Source organism: Eleutherodactylus coqui, chromosome 5 (genome assembly GCF_035609145.1).
Source record: "Eleutherodactylus coqui strain aEleCoq1 chromosome 5, aEleCoq1.hap1, whole genome shotgun sequence".
NCBI classification, from domain to species: domain Eukaryota; kingdom Metazoa; phylum Chordata; class Amphibia; order Anura; family Eleutherodactylidae; genus Eleutherodactylus; species Eleutherodactylus coqui.
The window spans coordinates 167,676,663-167,696,071 of record NC_089841.1 but is presented as its reverse complement, the minus strand read 5'-3'; the positions used below and the strand labels follow the sequence as shown (position 1 = coordinate 167,696,071).

The window sequence follows — 19,409 nt, the reverse complement described above, 5'->3', positions numbered from 1 at the left end:
ATAATTTCAGTTTTAAAGGCCCAACTAGGTCTAAGGTGTTTTTTCCCCCAATTTCCACATAAACTATTTAAACAGTTTAACCAATAAATCCAGGCCAAGCTCTCCGAGCTGTGGGATTTATGGAATGTGGATGGGGAGATCAGAAATGTGATTACAAGGAAAATGAATTCATTTTAATGCAAAACACGTGCAACATGTCTATAAATATCTCACTCATTCTGTGTTGGTAACACTGTTTTCACTGAGATCCTGTTTTTTTATCCATATACGCCTTCCCTCCAAGGCATGAAAAAGTTTTTAGACAAACTTCGTAGGTGTAAAATGTCTTTGCGTCATAAGTCGTTGGTTTCAGGCCATCATATAAGCAACTACATAGAGCTTATATCAACATCTGGGCATGTTCTAGAGAGAATTCTCCGGTCACATGCATGTTTATACGGCTGCAAACTTGCTTCACTCTGGTCTCCTACATAAATACCAAAATAGGAAATCCAGTTTCTGCTTGATGCATTCTTAATGAGACCAAGAAATTTGAGTCTCTTTCCTTTCAACTGTGTTGGATGTCCCATATTTGGCAACAAAGACAGAAACGCGTATAATGGAAAAAGTTCTCTGTAGTTCACTTTGTTATAAAAACTTCCCCAAACAAAAACCTAGAACAGCTTTATGAAAATAAACAGTCCCCTTGTAAATAATGGGCTAATGTTTCAGAAGCCGTAACTGCATTTCCATGCAGGATATGTGATCTAATCGGAAAGGAGAATGGATACATTTCTATTGTTGCTATAACAAACATAAATTGATATTATGTATCTGCTTACATTACATAGAAGATCGAAGTATAAATAATAATGACAGCTGTCAATGAGAATTATGTTCCATCCATAAATATGTTCTGAGTGTGCGATTCAGTGCAACTTTATTTAAAGAAGGATTGCTAAATGCATTAAAGAAAAGCCCCTTCACCACAAATTAAAGATTCGGAACAGAGTTCTTTTCTGGAAATAGCACTGATTTATGTTAAAGGCTCAAAGCCTGTAACCACTGGGATCCACGGTTCCTAGATTTCCTTAGCTTCAGAAAGCTATAGAAGGTGTGGTTTTACTGCTAAATGTAGCAGTCGTAGAAAACATAGAAATGTATTCTGAAAAGCTGAATTATGATTTTTTATGTGATTTTTATGTTGTATTTATACCCCTCATTATTGGGATTTTCTTAACAAGACAAACCCTTCCCCCAAAAAGGCTTATTAAGTTCATAGCGGGGAAAGGAGATCCTCTGCTAAAGTGCTAAAGACCCTGCTCTATAAGCCAAAGTAAATTTTTAATTTGCAGTGAAAGGGTTTTTATGTTATTCTTTTATAGCGCCCCTAAAAGAGATTGTTTCATCAGCACAATCCCTACTCATACACCCTATTAGGTTCCTTATTTGAGAAAAGGGAAAATGATCAACTGAAGGGAACCTTCCCAAGCAAGTTCAACTCTTAAGGACCTTTCACACAGGACCGAATATTTCTGCAACACGCAGAAGAATTTGCCTTCACGGAAAACTGCACCAAAATCAGCAGGTCTAATTGTGGATTTTGATGCAGAATTGCAGGCAGAATTAGGCCATTTTTAATTCTGCATTAAAATCTGCACATTAGAATTGTGGATTTTGGTGTGGAATTTTCAGCAGGATGGCAAACTCCACTGTGTCCTGCGGAGCAATTTCACCAATATATGTCTCTTAGCCAAGGGTCTTAGATTTATCACTCCCATTGAAGGAGTCGTCTGTGATGAGACCTTATAAGGGTACCTTTACATGGGACGACTGTCAGGCATCTAAGTGCCTGACAGCCAGCCTAACAATTATCGTTCCTGTTCTTCCACACAGGAGCAATAGTCATTCAGTAATGGAGGCGAAACTTGCCAGAGATCTCTTCCAGCTGCTCACCTCCTTTCACTGTGAACAGGCAGTTGCTCAAAGACGAGCGGCTGCCTATTTACATTGAGCGAGAAGCCACTCATTACTTGCTTAAATTCAGCAAGCTTAACGAAAGCAAGCAATTTCTCGCTTGTTCAAGCAATATTTCGCCCAATAGTCGGCCTGTGTAAAAAGTAATCTTAGGCTTCCGATTCAATATATATTTGCCCTGCTTAGTGCTTTCTTTGCACTACAGAGTAAAATTGTATTCAGTAAATTACATTTTCTGCATACCACTTCACCCTAAGAATATAATACTACGAAAGTGGCATTCAGTTTAACTAGTTCCAAAGTAGCAATGTTTCATTAGTTCTTCAATAAAGGGCAATGCATAAGAGCCCACACAATACCTACTGAAACCCTATATGACGTAAAATATTAATTATTTAATACACCAGAGTATGTACATTTCCAGAATAGTGATTTAGGGTCCCTTAGAGGCATGCGTGGTGTAAAGTGGTCATATGTTGTCCATAACTGTGCCAGGAATTTATAAGATATAATAAGTACCATGGCAGTCAAAAGAAATCAAATAAAGCTTTAATAAAATATGGATAGGCGTCAGGTTTGGGTAAAGCAGACATAAATCAAGCAGATGTTACATCTTAAATATGTCATGGTATTAAGTCACATTGGTCCTAGGAGGGATTGCACACTTGATGCCATGAATCACCAGGCATCTATTACTGCAAATCAACCTGATGACATTTATCTTGATTAATATTTACGGACAACTCAACTCCATCTGCCTAAACTTTCTCCCTCACTTTACAGAAACCCTGCAAGCAGCTGCTTCTTGCTCAGGCTGTGATCTGAACTATTTCTGACTGAAGTATTTGGAACCAAACTGATATTAAGCTATTTGCTCTGCTATGTTCTTGTGGATAATAAATAAAGCTGAGTCCAAAGAATCTCATGGTAATTTGGAACTAATAGGAATTGAATTACAGCAGCAAATATTTACAGAAAGTCTTAGAACGGGATTACAAACCCTTTGCTTTTGTAGCTCTCAGCATAAATATTCTTTAGGATTGCCATATAGATGATCATGTTACAACATATTTGTCTGTAACTTCTAGATTTTTTTCTAATATGGGTTCTATAAGTTGCCCATACACCTCCTAAAGCTGTCCGCCAAACGCTCTTTTGGCCAACAGTTATTTCCCCCAATTCCTCCAAACACATGAACATTCAGTTCGGCCAACCATTGTTTTATATGGGGAGAGTGAAGAAAACTGCAGACAGATCACTCTGTCAACTTATCTCTTGGTGGACAAAGGATCTGGAGCTAAAATTCGATATGTGTCATTGCTTGTTGGTCACGACAGCATCGTGGCATGGTGCCTCGACGCAGGCCAAGACCTGTTGCCTGGTGAGGCAGGTAAAGGGTTAATGCACTATGTGCAGAGACTGCTGGTTGCTGTCTGAAGATGGTGCATGCTGATTATTTGTCATTCCCGGAAGAAGGTTGGGGGGATGCTTCTCTAATTGCTCTTCCTATCAGCAGGTGTGGACAGCTTTTTATTCCCACCCCTCTCTTTGCTCAATGCTGCTTATTCAGTTCTCTAGAGGAAAGGCTGTAGTCTGGTGTTCCTCTAGGCTGGGTGAATTGCTACATATACAGATAAGTGCTGTTGTTTGCTATCAGTTGTATTTTGGTTTCCCTTATTGTTGTTGCTTTGTGGTGTCAGTTTATCTCTCCAGGGGTTCCTATAGGGCAATCAGAGCCCAGGAAGAAAACAGTGGGGCAGCCTCTATCGAGGCGATGACTCCGCTTTAGGCAGGGTCCCATCACCTCCCTGCTAGGTTGGGGCCTGGCTTCCTTATCCCCTGGAGTGATGCTACTGATCTACATAGTGTGGTATTTTCCTTTTTTCCCGAAGAGTGTACATTATCCTGCGCTATGCTGAGTGTAGGGCTCTTGTGCCACATGGGCTTTACACACTGGCTTTCAGATTTCTGGTGTGGTGCGCACTGTTCTACAGTGCATAGTGTTACAACTGCAGCAGTGTGAATGTCACCCTGTGTTCGTACAGAGCATGGTGCTCCTGAGCCGCACAGATGTTACAATATGCTTGATTCCTGCCTCCCCTGAAACATATTTTGCCTGGGGACAGTCAGGAGGCCCCCAAACACATACAGGATTTGTCCAGGTTTAGACTATTGTTATCTAATGTATATAAGAGCCTTTACATTTTTATATGTTATTTACAATCTAATGCAGGAGCCGTCAATCTGACACATTGTGAGGGCCTCGAATTTGGCCCTGGATCAAAGGGTAGATATATATGTAGGCTCTTTAACACAGCTGTATTTGTGGCCATTGTTTTCTCCATACAGATATAGCATTGTTTACCTTGATTGTAGGTGCACTATGTTCATATTGCAAGCACATCACAGTCTCTAGGCTATTTGTGTTGTGCAGCCACTGCAATTCAGTTTGAATGTACAGCGCCCAATGCAAATAGCGTAAATGTGATATGCTATTGTCACACCTATATAGCATGATCATGGAGGAGAATGCCACATCTGCGTGTTTATTTTACTAAAAACAGCTTTAAAACTGAAAAAAAGAAGAAAAGAAAAACAGATTATTTTTTTTTTTTTAAACAGATCGGTTTTTATTTTTGGAAATAAATATAGAGAGAACACCGGCCAAAGACATATGAAATAGCCCATACATAGGTGTATTCATGAGATGGGATACCACAGTGCCCCCATCACAAAAGACAAAACAGAAGTGTTGTTTATGGCTAGGCACAATATCAGTATACTGCACAACATTCACATGAAGCCACACTTGGCCCCTAGGACTTAGGCTGGGCATCACTGAATGATAATTAGATGATGTATGAAGTTTATGACCTTAATCAAAAACCTTTTACCCTTAATTCTCATTAATGAGCCATGTAGCCTGGGTCTAATAGTTCTTTTTAGTGCTGAAGCAACAAGGGATACAGAAGTTGCATACCTGGCAGCCTGAGCCATATGCTTGCTGGGGGCTCTGGTACGGATATGGCATCAGGGACCCGGAGCTCTAAGCTAAGCCTCAGGTTCTACTAACAGCGAGGATGAGGCTGTGAATACTCTTTCATTTTAGCGAAGTAGAGAGCTTGGTTGTCACCTCAAACATAATAGTAGTTGTTACTCTACTAAAATGACATGTGAAGCTTATAAAAGCGAAGCAAAATATGGGAAATATATATTTATTGGGGAGTTCTTATTTAAATTGAAGAAAGAAAAGTCTAATTTATACTCTCTCTAATTCTACAGCCGATTTGTGATATCCATAAAGTTACTGTTACTGTTCAAAGATTAAAAACATTAACAATCACAACAGCAAATTTACTAACAACGGAGTGATAAGATCTTCCCCTCAGCGCCATGAACATGTTGCCTGTCCCAGTAAATACATATTTATCAATACTTTGTTGCATTTGTTATAAAGAGTAACAAGTCATCATCTATATGTCTGCTACAGAAAGTCATTCCATTCCAGATACGAGATACTGTACCATATTTGATCCCTTACAAGGGTTGGCTCATCTCATAGAACTTAATTAAGAATGCAATAAAAAATTTGGTTGCAAATAATGTACACTATATTCCTAATGCTTTGCTATTTTGCAGCTTCTAACAGCTTCTCTAAGCATATGGTCTATGCATAATTTACCATTATTCTCAGCTCACTGTGAACCTATGTAAATCAAAGCCATGGCACACCAAATAACAGGCATTTCATGCATACTTTCTTCACTAAGATTGCTTTGAAACTTTGTTCATGTAATGTATAGGCATATTCTGTGTAGTCACAAGCTGGTACAGGGGTACAAATTTTATATTCTACATTGTAGGAACACCATGAAGAAGGAGCGATCAATAAAACCACTTGATGGACATAGAGACTTGTTAATCTTATAATTAATCTTTATCATTTACAAAATGGTAAATATAGTCTTCTTGTACCAGGATCTGCTGGATTAGCAAAACTGACATCTAAGGTATGGTTAAAGGGGTTGTCTGGGATTAGGAAAAGCAGTGCAAAAAGGAATATTCTGGGGCATTCCCAAAAGAGTGAAATTCTTGTTCTTAGCCTGTGTCTTGTATGACAGCTCATCCTTATTTGCATGGATTCAATATAACTTGTGTTTTATTCAATTAAACTTCTGCCAATTCTGGGATTAGGAGTCTAGCGGGCAGTCCTGTATGTGTGTGCATGCACAGACAGCTTCCAATCACTGAATAGGACCGCCCACTGGACTTCTAGACATAGAAAGAGCGAAGGTTTAGAGCAGTGAATTACAATTTATACTGTATATTTACCCACAAAACTATAATGGTCATCTACTCTACCCCTCCTGCTCTATAACATGCTGCCTGACGATTGGACTGCATTATTAATGTTACAAAATCCCTTTAATATCAGATACATTTCAGGGAGAAGAGTGGCATCATGTCTGGGAAAAAATGAAATAGTGCCCCCTTCCCTAAACTGTAGATAGAAAAGGTTGACAAGGTGGTATGAGTGATATGGCAAAATGCTGTTATTATCCATTTAAGAAGGTCACTGCCAAAGGACAAGTGCTCAACTCCCTTCCCAATAAAGCATCCCTGATAGAGGTTTGTGACATTATTGGAAAGTGTGTATCATTATCAATACACACTTTCAGTTAAAGCTGTCACCATCATCTACAATATACTATAGAAGTCAGTCTGAATTCTTCTACCACTTCCAAGTCTAAACCTAAAATTATCCAAAGTCCAAAAATGGAAATCAGAAAACAGAAGTGAAATTGAAACCATCTGTAAACTTCCTGCGCACATCCTTTTTCTGCATTTAACAAAAAGTGGTGATGGTAACATCAACGTTGAAAACCCATATACAGCCATCACCCTTAGTCAGATTGGAACCTACAACTCCAGCACTGCAAAGCAGCAGTACTAACAACTGAGCCACCATGTTTCTTCTTTTGTCAGTAAATAACTAGAAGAGCAAAAAGAATAAACACAAAGAGAACATAAAAAACCAATAGCTTGGTCAGCAGTGCTAGGGACTGAGCCACCATGCTTGTTCTTCCTTCTTTGGAGGAGAAGGAGAACAAGAAATACAAAGAGAACATACAAAGTCCAAGCAGATGCAGTCTTTGGTCTGATTTAAACCTAGGAACCCAGCACAGCAATGCAACAGTGGTAGGTCTCATGCCAGCGGCCAGGTTGGATTCCGCCTGCTAAATCTCACCGCGGAATCAGACCCAGCACTCCCCAGAGACCCCATACTCACCTCTCCGGATCCGCAGCGAGATGGCATGGATGCGCAGTGCAGCACATGACGCGCCGGTGACATGATTTCCCGCGATACTTCTGCTGTGCTCACAGCGCGGAGAACTGCAATGAAAGCCGTCAGTGCGATTTTCTCTGATGAATAGAACATGCTGCGATTCTCCCCCACGAGCGCAAAATCGCAGTTGTTTTCCGCTCATGGGCAGGGGAGAATCTGCTAACATAGCATGTCTATGGATGGCTATTGCTGCGGGATTCGCGGCAGGTGTCTGACCATGAATCCCGCAGCGATTACCCGTCCGTGGGCATCGGGACATAATAACTAAGCCAGCATGCTTTGTTTTTCTGTTTATCCTTCTTCCTCTTTCTTCTTTTCCCTCTTCCTCTGGAGGAAGAAAAAAAGAACGTGAAGGTGAAGGAGAGGAACATCTTCTCCTGTATATTTTCATTCTGTTTATTCTTCTCTTTTTTCAAGCGTGGTGGCTCAGTCATTAGAACTGCTGCCTTGCAGTGCTGAAATTGTAAGTTCAAATCTCACCACGGGTGAAGTCTGTATTGGCATTTTAATTTTCTCTTTGTGTTTATTCTTCTTGTTCTTTTATTTCTTTGCCAATGAAAAAAATTAAAATATGGTAACTCAGTTGTTAGTACTGCTACCCTGTAGCTGTAGGTTCAAATCTGACCAAGGGTGATGGCTGTATGAAGTAAAAAAAGCATTCATTTGTATTCTGTTTCTTAAACTGGAAACAAAAAAGTGCAGCAGTCTGCTTTTGACCCAGTGTAAAAAATGGAATGGAGACAGAAAATACAAAAATGGATTGAAACTGAAGACCTTCAATACGTTTCTCTGGGCTTGAAAACAAAATTTTCTTTCCATTCTGCTGTTCCCATGACAAAACAGCAAAATGGAATTGAAAACCCTAGTGTGAACGAGCCCTTCCCGAATAAATGCACTTTGGATAGACCCAACATGGTGATATGGATAGCGATGCACATGGAAAAGACCACCAGCTGCCTTCAGTTAGAAAAGGAAAAGGGGGCAATTGATAAAGTAGTACAGAGTTTATCCATAGAGCAACAGGGTAATGGACGTAAACTGTACTTCAAAGACATGCACATTCTTGTAAACAGCATGGATATAGAATAATGAAAAAATTGATAAGAAGCAAAGCCACGATGATCCATAAGAACTCATCGGCAAGAATACACTGCAAATCCCTGTTTCCAGATCTTCAGAGTAGATGCTTAAATAATTCAAGCAGATGTTTAAAATCCAGTCTGTGCATTTCAATGAGGGATGTGGCTTGCTTGACTCACACAGGATGTGGGACATTTACTTCCAGACTCTGAATCAACAAGTTGTTTTAGTGTGTGACCTTTATCGTACATCAATTACTCTGGACAACTAAAAATATAGCCTACAAGCACAGAAGACATGGGCCAGCTTAGCTTCAGCCATACAAAGTACATCCTAATGCAGTGAAAGGCATCACCATAAAGAGCAGGTACACATGAGAGCGCTCACTAACCCACAAATGGCTAGATCATGCTGGGGGCTTTCATGTCAAAAAATAACACCACTAAAGGCTAGCCAAAAAGCAAATAACTCAGAGCTTTCAGGGCACAGGGGCCTCTCTCTTGTGGTGGAACACTAAATCTTCACCAGTAACAACAAGCCTTACACTTTTACTACTGGGTGACCACCACCTGGAACATGACCATGCCTGGTCCTCACTACTAGGCTATGTTCACACAACAGATTTGGCCACAGAGTTGATGCAGAATCCTTTGCAATCCACACCAATTCTGCATGGATTGCACATCAAATCTGCAGCTAAACATGCATCCTAAAATGTGTTATTGCCTCTAATAGGAATTTACGTTTTTTACATAGTGTAGATTTTCTGCTTGCAGATTTCAATTCCACATGATGGAAAAAACAGAAGTGCACATACATGTCTACTACAAAGGCAAACCCACAGCAAAAATCCACATTACATGCATGGATTACTGCAGCAGTCACATTGAAATCTATGTCAGATGTTTCACTCATGTGGATATAGTCGTAGTCAAAGCCCATGCAAAAACTAAAATGGCTCAATTAACCATTTTGTCTTTAGAGTTCGGTATAACATTAAAATAAACACAAAATAAGTCAACTACAGTATATTGCTGAGCTAGATATTGTTGCAGAAAGGCCTGCGGAACGGCAGTGATTACTACTCCCCAGCTGCATCTTAGCAAGGAATGGGGGCTCCCCATCAGTCAGGCCCAGCTCATACCGGTAGTTTGAGAAGAACTGGTGTACACCGACACAGGTGGTATCAGGAAAGCACTACTTTGCCCTTTCCCAGTCTCTCATAACATGGTAAAGTGTATGAACTGTATGTGTTTATTATTTAACATATTGTAATTTAAAGGGGTTGTCCCGCGAAAGCAAGTGGGGTTATACACTTCTGTATGGCCATATTAATGCACTTTGTAATATAGATCGTGCATTAAATATTGGCCATACAGAAGTTATATACTTACCCCCTCTGGTGTTGGCGTCCCCGTCTCCATGGCGCCGACAGAAGCCTTCTTCTGCCTGGATTAGATGCGCTTGCGCAGTCTGCCTCTTCTGTCCTGCTTAAGGGGCCGCTCTGGCGTGCTCGCGCCGCACAGGTCTTCTACGCATGTGCAGAAGACCTCTGTGGCGCGAGCACGCCGGAGCGGGACAGAAGAGGGCAGACTGCGCAAGCGCGTCTAATCCAGACAGAAGAAGGCTTCGGTCGGCGCCATGGAGACGGGGACGTCAGCACCGGAGGGGGTAAGTGTATAACTTCTGTATGGCCAATATTTAATGCACGATGTATATTACAAAGTGCATTAATATGGCCATACAGAAGTGTATAACCCCACTTGCTGCCGTGAGACAACCCCTTTAATGTCAGTGTGCAACCTCTAAATTCTTATATTCCTGTAATGCCTTACACCTACAATTGTAAATTATAGCACAGAAATCAACTTCTGGGAACCAATGCAAACTTTGCACCAGGGTCAACCACCCATTATGTTCTACTTTGCAGTACTGGTGTCCTCCTACGTCAAATAATGAAGCCACTGGGTTTGGGCATGACAACGTCCTCTGCACCCTATAGTTGTGCCCCTGCTGGGGTAGTAGCAAAATACACAAACAGCCCAAAGTGAATCTCAATTTCAACTCATCAAGTAACCCCGATACAGTGCAGGGAATTTCTAAAACAGTGTATGCCAGTTTTTGGCACAAAAAAAGCTGCAAATTGTTTCACAGGTCCCACTTGGGCAAAAATGTTGAAACTTTTCTGAAGTCCTTGCTATTCTCCTACTTTTGTAAAAAAAAAGTAGGCAGAGCTTGGTGGGGAGGGAGCAGGACTATAATGTATGCCTACTGCAGATTTCACCTTGCTGCAGGTGGCCAAAGATGAGTCAAATGTAATAGGAGACTTATACCTTGCTGCATCTTACTCCAGAATTACTTATTTAAAGCGACCCTCTAGTCCTGGTCCAACAAAGATGGCCGCATTGCTTCTCTGACAACCTGATGCAAACTGGTCATTAGTATGTGTTATTAGTCTAAAGGTGGCTCCACATGGGCATATGGCAAATAGAGTTGCTCCTTCAACTTTTTGGTGCACATACCTGAACGCAATATTGTGTTTATTTGCACAGAACCGCACGCACACAAAAAAAGAAATAAGAATGTACCCATTGAACTCAATAGGTCCTATTCTTTGCGCGTGTCACGCAGGATTTTTCCATACGTAAAATTGAGCTAAAATATGGTTATGAGAAGCAGCCTTAGGCTGCGGGCAGACGAGCGTAGGCGTATTTACGTTCGCACGAGCGCAACGTATAATCGCCCGAGCGATCGTTTTTCACCGATCACGACCAGAGCTAGAAAGCGTATTTTCGTTTGTTCCTACTTTGCAAATGGTCTTTTCGGCGATCGAATATGCGTTGGCGCGTATTTCGGTCGCATATGTTCCATTTTTTTTCGAATTGTCGTTTTTACGCGCCGTAAAATCGCCCATGTGAACGAATACATTCGAAACCATTGCCTCAGATGGTCACGTATATACGTTTGGTCGCAAAAACGCGCCGTTTATGCGCTCGTCTGCCCGCACCCTTAGAGGGGTTTTCCGAGGAAAATATTATTGATCGGCTGGGGTCCATCGCTCAGGATCCCAACTGATCAGCTGAGTGGGCGCGTGGTGTCAGCGTCACAAATACACAGAGGTCAGGGCAGAAGCAGCGGAAGTCTCCACGCCGACCTCTGTGTAGTGGCCGGCGCTTGTAACTGCAGGAACAGCTAATGTTGATTTCAATGAGAACTGCGCCTGCAGTTACAAGCGCTGGCCACTTTACAGAGGTTGGCGCGGAGACTTCCGCTGCTTCCACTCCAACCTCTATGGATTTGCGGTGCTGACAGGGTCCAGAACGATGGACCACAGCTGATCAACTATTGATGACCTATCCTAAGGAGAGGTGATCCACAGTTTTCTTCCTAGAAAACCCCTTTAATGGTGCTTTTAGCAGCGGTTTATTGTTCGCATGAGTGAACCATGTCAGAATTGGCTCATGCAGCCTGTTTAAACAGACAAATAAATTGTTCGCTCATTTGCTTGCTAAATCGTTCAGTCATTCAGGTATAAGTGAATGAGAACGACTGATCAAATCAGTATTTATACTAAACGATTAGCAAGCAAACCAACAATGCTTGCATGAAACAAAACGATAATCAAATGACTTATCTTTCATTGTTTGATTGTTGGCCTGGACAATAATCATCCAAATTCGAACAATCTAGGGATTTTTTAAATGATTATCGTTCCATCTAAATGCACCTGCTTTGATTGGCCAGCACTTTCCACATGAGCAGCACTAACTAGTCAGAGCAGCATGCAGTATCTTAGATGCATACTAGTGCATCAGGAAGTCAGATAAGCGCTGGGGTCATCTTTGTTTGTCCAGGGCGGAAGGATCACTTTAAGAAGAGCATGTAGAATCCTGGTCTAGGGGGAAAAGTGAGAAATCTTGTAGATATAATACCTTTTAATGCCTAACAAAAGTAGCCATTAAAATGTATCAAACACTGGTCTACGATAAATGTGCCCCCATGTGTTCTGTACAGCATGGAGGGGATTTCCTTGAAAACATGACAATATAAAGACAACTCTCCTTTCTGTCTTGACTTGCATGTAAGGGCTTCTTCACACGACTGTATTTGCGCACGTAAAATATATGCACAAAACACACAGAATAGAACCCATTGATTTCAATGGCTCCGTCCTCATGAGCGTGTTTTGCAAGTTCTGAAAAAATTAGGACTTGCTCTGTCTTTCTGTGTTTTGCACAGCATAGGCCACCATAGAAGACGATGGGAGGTGTGCAAAGGGGATGCGTGAAATACTGCGCAAAATGCAAGGAAAAGAACACATTTGCACCTCACTAGGCTAAACAGCCTTTACCAGGCATGTGTCTAGCGCGTTTCTTAACGGGCCCTGCATGCACAAAATGCACTGTACTATGCGCAAACACGCGCGCAAATCTACCTCATCCAGCCTCGCTCATCCGCAGCGTCTTTGCACATGCGCTCATGTGAAGCAGCCATAAGGGTACCCTTACAGCTGTCAGAGGCGCTGACATCTAGACGCAGTGTATGTAAGTGCTTTACACGCCAACAGTTGACATCTTGCAGCTCGCTAGTGTGAATCTGCTGTGTGTGTGTTTCAGTGCCGCAGTAATGCTCTCTAAGGGGTTGCTTATTACAAAGCCCCCGCACTCATGTTTTAGTGACCGAGCAAATGGATACTGAACACATGTGAACAAAACATTCTGCTGCGAGGATCTGCAGAAGCTATTTATGAGCTAGTCAGTGCTGCAATGTGGATATCCGCTGGCAGCGGCAAGACCTATATTGTTATTATCTTGATCTTTTATTTATAAGCCAACAACTCATTTTGCTGGGAGGGATGAAAACAAGAGATAAAAATAAACAGATGTAACAACAAATCCATATTAGCATATTAGAACTAAGACAATCGCATTGTGCCCGGGATGTGAGGGGGAGAAGGCATTAAACAAAGAGGCTAATGTAGTCGACAAGCATGCTGGTCTGTATTCCTGTATCCTCAGCACTGAATAGTCGGGCTCCAGAATGCCATCGGGGCTGATGGCTTCTCTTTATTGTTCTCACTGCAGCGCTGAAGCTCTAGGAGGCTGCAGACGTGTTTGGAGGTAAAACAGAGATGTAACAAGATAGTGTTTGATTTATACTTTAATATTTCCTATGTCAGGTGTCTTCCCATTGATGTCCTTAGGGTACGGCGGCCGAATGACAGCTTTTGCCATTGCATTGCAATCACACAATTGTCAAGAGGAAAAAAGTTCTTTGCTGCAACTAGATGCTTCCATACGTGACCAACACGGCAGTTTTGTTTACTTTTAACCCCTTCCGATGTTTTTAATCAGAATTAACTGAAGAGTACAACATGAGTGCGTTACTGAATCCTATATGCTGCTTCCTATCACCAAATTGCCTCTCAAGGGGCTAATATCTCGGGCTCCTGGTCAGAAAAAGCGTAAGACCTCATTCACACGGGCGATTAAACGCAGCTATGTATCCGCCATAAAACATGGGCCGAAAACCTCAACCATATGAAGCATTGGATTCCAATGCATTCATTCACACGGGCGTTTTTCGAGCACGTGAAAAAAGATCGCACCGTTAAAATGTCAAACGGCGAACGTTTTCGGTTAGTGTTTTTCATGCTTCAGCAAAAGAAAGGTCTTGATTAGAGATGAGCGAGCGTACTCGGAAAAGCACTACTCACTCGAGTAATTTGCTTTATCCGAGTATCGCTGTGCTCGTCCCTGAAGATTCGGGTGCCGGCACGGAGCGGGGAGCTGCAGGGGAGAGCGGGGAGGAACGGAGGGGAGATCTTTCTCTCCCTCTCTCCCACCCGCTCTCCCCTGCTCCCCGCTGCGACTCACCTGTCAGCCGCAGCGGCACCCGAATCTTCAGGGACGAGCACAGCGATACTCGGATAAAGCAAATTACTAGAGCGAGTAGTGCTTTTCTGAGTACGCTCGCTCATCTCTAGTCTTGACCAATCTTTTGAGGAAAATCGTTGGATGCTCCCATAGACTCCTATGGGAGCTGAAAAAAAGGGAGGGAGAGGGAGTTTACCTATGTTCGGCGCTCAGAAGCATTAACCATTAGTAGTCATTCCGAGGATTTCTACAGACCGACGGAATTTCGGGCTGCAGCGTATTTTTCACGTGATGCGAATGGAGCGCTAATTAATCTCGGGACTTGATTGCAGCAACTCATCATTGATGAGATTTTCCCCCGCAATGCAGCCAGCATAATATTGCAACATTTGTGTGAATGAGGCCTCAAAGTCTTTATCTGCATGTATGGCATCTTCTCGCTGTTCTCCAATTTCCAATTGTTTATATAGGTGCGACGCATTCTACAGATACAGTATGGCTGCGTCACTGCACGTTTCTTGTCCAGCTTGCAATAGCATTGCTATGACAAAGTCATATCAGAAACGAGCAAAGACACGGCAGTGTGGCTACAATGAAACCTTGTGATGCAGGAACAAAATACTACATTTAACCTCATTTAAATGCCAAGCCGGTTTGCATCCAGTGTGTGTGCGTCGGTGTGATAATGTGCTCCCTGTGTGTATAGGCTTTGGGCAAGTACTTAAACTGGGATTTGCTCTCCATTATAGTACTGTACTAATGTGTTCTTCATTAACATCCCGATGTGTATGTACACAAAGACAAGACACATCTTCAAGCCGACTGGCGGACTCAGCCGTTCCACTCTATTTACGATGGCGATGTTTGAATGTTCATTAATGTTGTAGCAAAGCTGCACATTATTTCAATATCTCCAAAACAAGCAACATAATGCATTTAAGGAAAGGGTGCGATTTAATTAGCAAAAAATGAAAGCTTCTACACTAAACTAATTTGCAATGAACTAAGCGGAAAGATGACGACGTGCCAGAAAATTGGTAGCGATGCAAAATAACAGTAAAAAAAATGAAACAATTTTACACATTAAGTTGGGAAACAAAAGAATGAGAACGCAGACATTAATAAGAGAACACATCCATATGCATGATAGCAATCGGTGCAATGGGAAGAGGGGTCATGGGGAGTCACGCAGACTGCCTAAAGTTTTACTCATTTTATTTTATCTGCATTTTTGCAATTTTTGTACGCTTTGAGAAAGTGCAGCCCTGTGTCTCATCAATTATCAAGGAGAACAGGAATTCCTGTGTTTTTCTCCTTAATTAATGCTCTTTTAACGTATGTTCCTTAGGCCATAAACAGGTGAGGGTATTACTGATGTATGATGTATGGTGCTCATAGAAAGCTATGGGTTCATAGTTTATCTCTACATAGAAAGCTATGGGTTCATAGTTTATCTCTACATAGAAAGCTATGGGTTCATAGTTTATCTCTATGTATCTGCAATGTTACAAAGAGCCACACAAAGAATAGTGGCATGCTCCAGCACATACCATAATAAGGAACCATTCTTGATGGGAATGTATCACCTGTATTTTATTTACTAATAAAAAACTGAAAGTGAAACATATTCCATTTTTATCATCTATTTTTAAAGTTTCTAATTGTACTATTTTTTATTCTATTGTCTGTACAGAACTATGTGGGCTGCCTCTTGATTGAGCTGCAGTTAATAGTATTTATGAACCCCCTAACCAGGAAGCAGCGGCTGAAGACTGCAAACAAGTGTGGCAGAGCTACGAGAGGAGAAGAGCGGCGGGGTGGACAGCGCCTGTTAGGTAATGTATTGTTTTGTTTTTTTGAATGCAGCTATGGGTTATTTTCAGTGTAGGGCTTATATTTCAAACCTCCCCGAAAATCCCAGCAAAAGAGCGCTACAAAATCGCGACATGGCCGCAAGAAAACCCAGTGATATGGCATAGAAATCACAGGAACACAGCTGCGATTTTCTCATAGCGATATTGCTATTGCCCGCGTGAAAGAGAGCTACGCAATGATTACTACTTAAACAGACGAACGACTGAACGAATTGACAACTTTTTTGCATAAAATTACACGTACAGATAATGGTTTGAAATCATCTATTTCCCTCATTAGTTAAAGTAAACTTTAGTAGAATCAGAACTAGTTGTTAGCTCAGGTGGGCAGGTGTTTATGTGAGGGATTATCGAGTCAGCAGGATTCCATTGTCTTCTCTATGTATGAGTAAACAATGTACTTATTGTGTTTGCCTTGCATGCACAATGAGTACATTGTTTACTCTCCTCAAGTTGCCAAGCCGCTCAAAAAACTGAACGGTTTCCATTCAAATGGAACAAATTTTGTACTGCCTAATGACTATTTTTATGTCGGCTAAAAACTAGCATTAAACAACAAGTGAACGAATAGTACATGACTGCCTGCATTTACATGTAGTGATTATCGCTCTCTTTTGGCCGTTTGAACGAATTTTGAGCGATAATCGTTGCATGTCCATGGGCCTATATATTTTGAAAAAATAAGGTGATTCATTTACTACATGCAGTATAAATAAATGTTTTATCTATATATATATATATATATATATATATATATATATATATAAAATCTAGAACACAAATGCACAAGAACAGATATTTAAATTAGAATTATTTCTACATACATTACAATGAAATATTTGATATTATCCTCAAAAATGTAAAAAAAAATATACGTAAAGAAACTGTGAGTACCTTTATTTCTTCTATTTGCTACTTATCTACTATGCACATTGCTTCCTCGTGTCGTGGCAACCAAAGGGTTAAGTTTGTAAAGTGCAAGAGTTGTCCAACTTCGAATCAATTCTCCTCCCTAAACTGGGGTAATGTCTTTGGGCTACTTAAACCGCTGTAGTTAAAGTGTCTCACAACATTGTACAGCCATTTTCATGCTTTATTGACTCGATATCCCAATGGGCTTTGTGAGTTTCATATTATGTAAGGCGTGCACACAGAGGAAGCAGAAACGTTTTATCACAGTATGAAACGCTGTAATTTGTTGCATTTGTCTTTAATGCTATATCATTTTTTCCATTTCTATTACTATTATTCATCAGAAAACAGGCCCAGATCTACATAATCTAAAGCAACTAATTAAGGTATTTAAAGCCCCGCTGTTAGTTTCATAGGGAGTGGGCAGGTAATTAGAGCATGTGTGATAAATCTGTACAAATATCACCCCATGAAGTCTCAGCCCAGATCTGCATAAGTGCTGATGTGACATGGTGAGGAGAGACATCTACAGTATTAGGGCTGGCAATGTGATTCCATGTGAAGCTACTTGCTAGGAGCCATATATAAGGTATCATAGACAAAATATATCTAAAAAGAGAACTCATCACCATTTTTTCTTAACAAATCCCTTACAGCAGTCTAATCTTCAATTGTACTCTACTTTTTAAATGGAATTCTGTATTGTTTTCCATTGGTTTTGCTATCAAGGTTGTCCAACCATGCCAACTGCCTGTATGGTGGGAGCTTCACAGACACTGAAGGGATTACCAAAGGGGCAGCTATTGCTGCCAATCAAAATTCATGATCCCACCCTCTAAATACATTAAAAACTGACCACATCACTATAATAATACTCAACAGTGTGGAGACACAGAGGAGAAGTCGGTACTGATGCTACTGGGTAAGGTGACTGAGTGGCAGTGATAGAAATTTTGACTTCCTGTCCCCGCTGCCCGGTGGCCTAAGCTGACAGCATCTGCAGACATAGACAAGGAGTCGGGCACTGACACTTCCGGGTTAGGAGACTGAGCATGGTGGCATGAAGTTAGCACTTCATAGCAATGCTGGGTGGCCAGAGGACCTACAATAGGGTAAAGAGCCATCCTCTAGGGCACTATTCTACAGGGTCAAAATTGGGGGCACAGTTACTTAAGTGGCCATATTTGGGGTCAATATTACCATGTGGTGGTACTATTATCACTGTTAGGGTGGGTTCACATGTTGTCTATTTTGATGCAGAGCCACACCAAAATCTGCGCTGTATATTTTGGGGCAGGTTTGCACTAAAACCAAATCATAATCTGCGTTTTGCAGCAGATTTCAACCTTTCAATTGAAGGGGATCCGTCTCCTGCAGATCTGCGGTAAACTCCATGACAAACTTTGCACCGATGCTGTGGATTTTGACATGGATTCTGCCACAACATTTTGTGCAGATTTTGGTGTGAAATCTCAGCTGTGGACATTGAGCCCCGTGTCCGCACTGTGTGAACAAACCGTTATAGGGATGGTAAGAGTTAGAATGGTTTATTGGATTCGATGCTCTCCATGCCTGCTAATAATTAAGTATGCTGTGCTCCCCTCAGCTCCAATCCAGTGAAATCATGGGGACAGGCTGGAGTCACTGACATCATAGCTTGTGTATGTGACATCACAGGCTACTGCAGCCAATCACATCCCATAGTGTCATAGGGGAGACCAGAGCTGCCAACACTGGACATGCCAGGAGCCGGGGGAAGTCCGTATAGTATGTTTTATTATTTTCAGGCTTGGAGAGCATCAATTAGGAAAAAAATTATAACTTGGACAATCTCTTTAATATTGTACTATTATTCATTCACAGTATTGGGGCATAATACAGCAACTGTAAGGCTCACTTCACACGGGCGAGCGCGATATGGGGCCGTGAATCCCGCCCCCATAGCGCATTCGCCATCCATGTGAAAGCCCCAGGGATGTGAGGCGTTTTCATGGCAAAACAGCCTCACATCACTTCAAGGATGCAGGGATCCTCCAGTGCACTCTCACAGCCATGGCATAGGATCACTGAGTGTCTCCCATTGCTCTCAATTAGGCCGGCAATAATGCCGCTGGCCCCATTGAGGACTGGGCGCTGCGGTGCAAAAGCACACAACAAGATAGAACATACCGCGATTTGTTTCCTATATAGCAGCGCATCGCGGGGCCATGCGGGAATTCATCACAGAGGGGCATGACCCCATTCAAAAGAATTGGGTTCATATTTGTGTGTCTCGCAGCGCATAAATCTTGTGCATGTGAAGCCGGCCTAAGGGGGTATTTCTATGTCCTGGTATAGTAGTATTATTTGGTCATGTTATGGCAT

General features: G+C 41.7%; 1 protein-coding gene across 3 annotated transcripts in view; it reads right to left on the bottom strand.

Annotated features, from left to right (window-relative positions):
• The window catches only part of TTC28 (tetratricopeptide repeat domain 28), a 543,332-nt gene that overhangs the window by 311,245 nt on the left and 212,678 nt on the right, over positions 1-19,409 (bottom strand). The window lies entirely within an intron of this gene.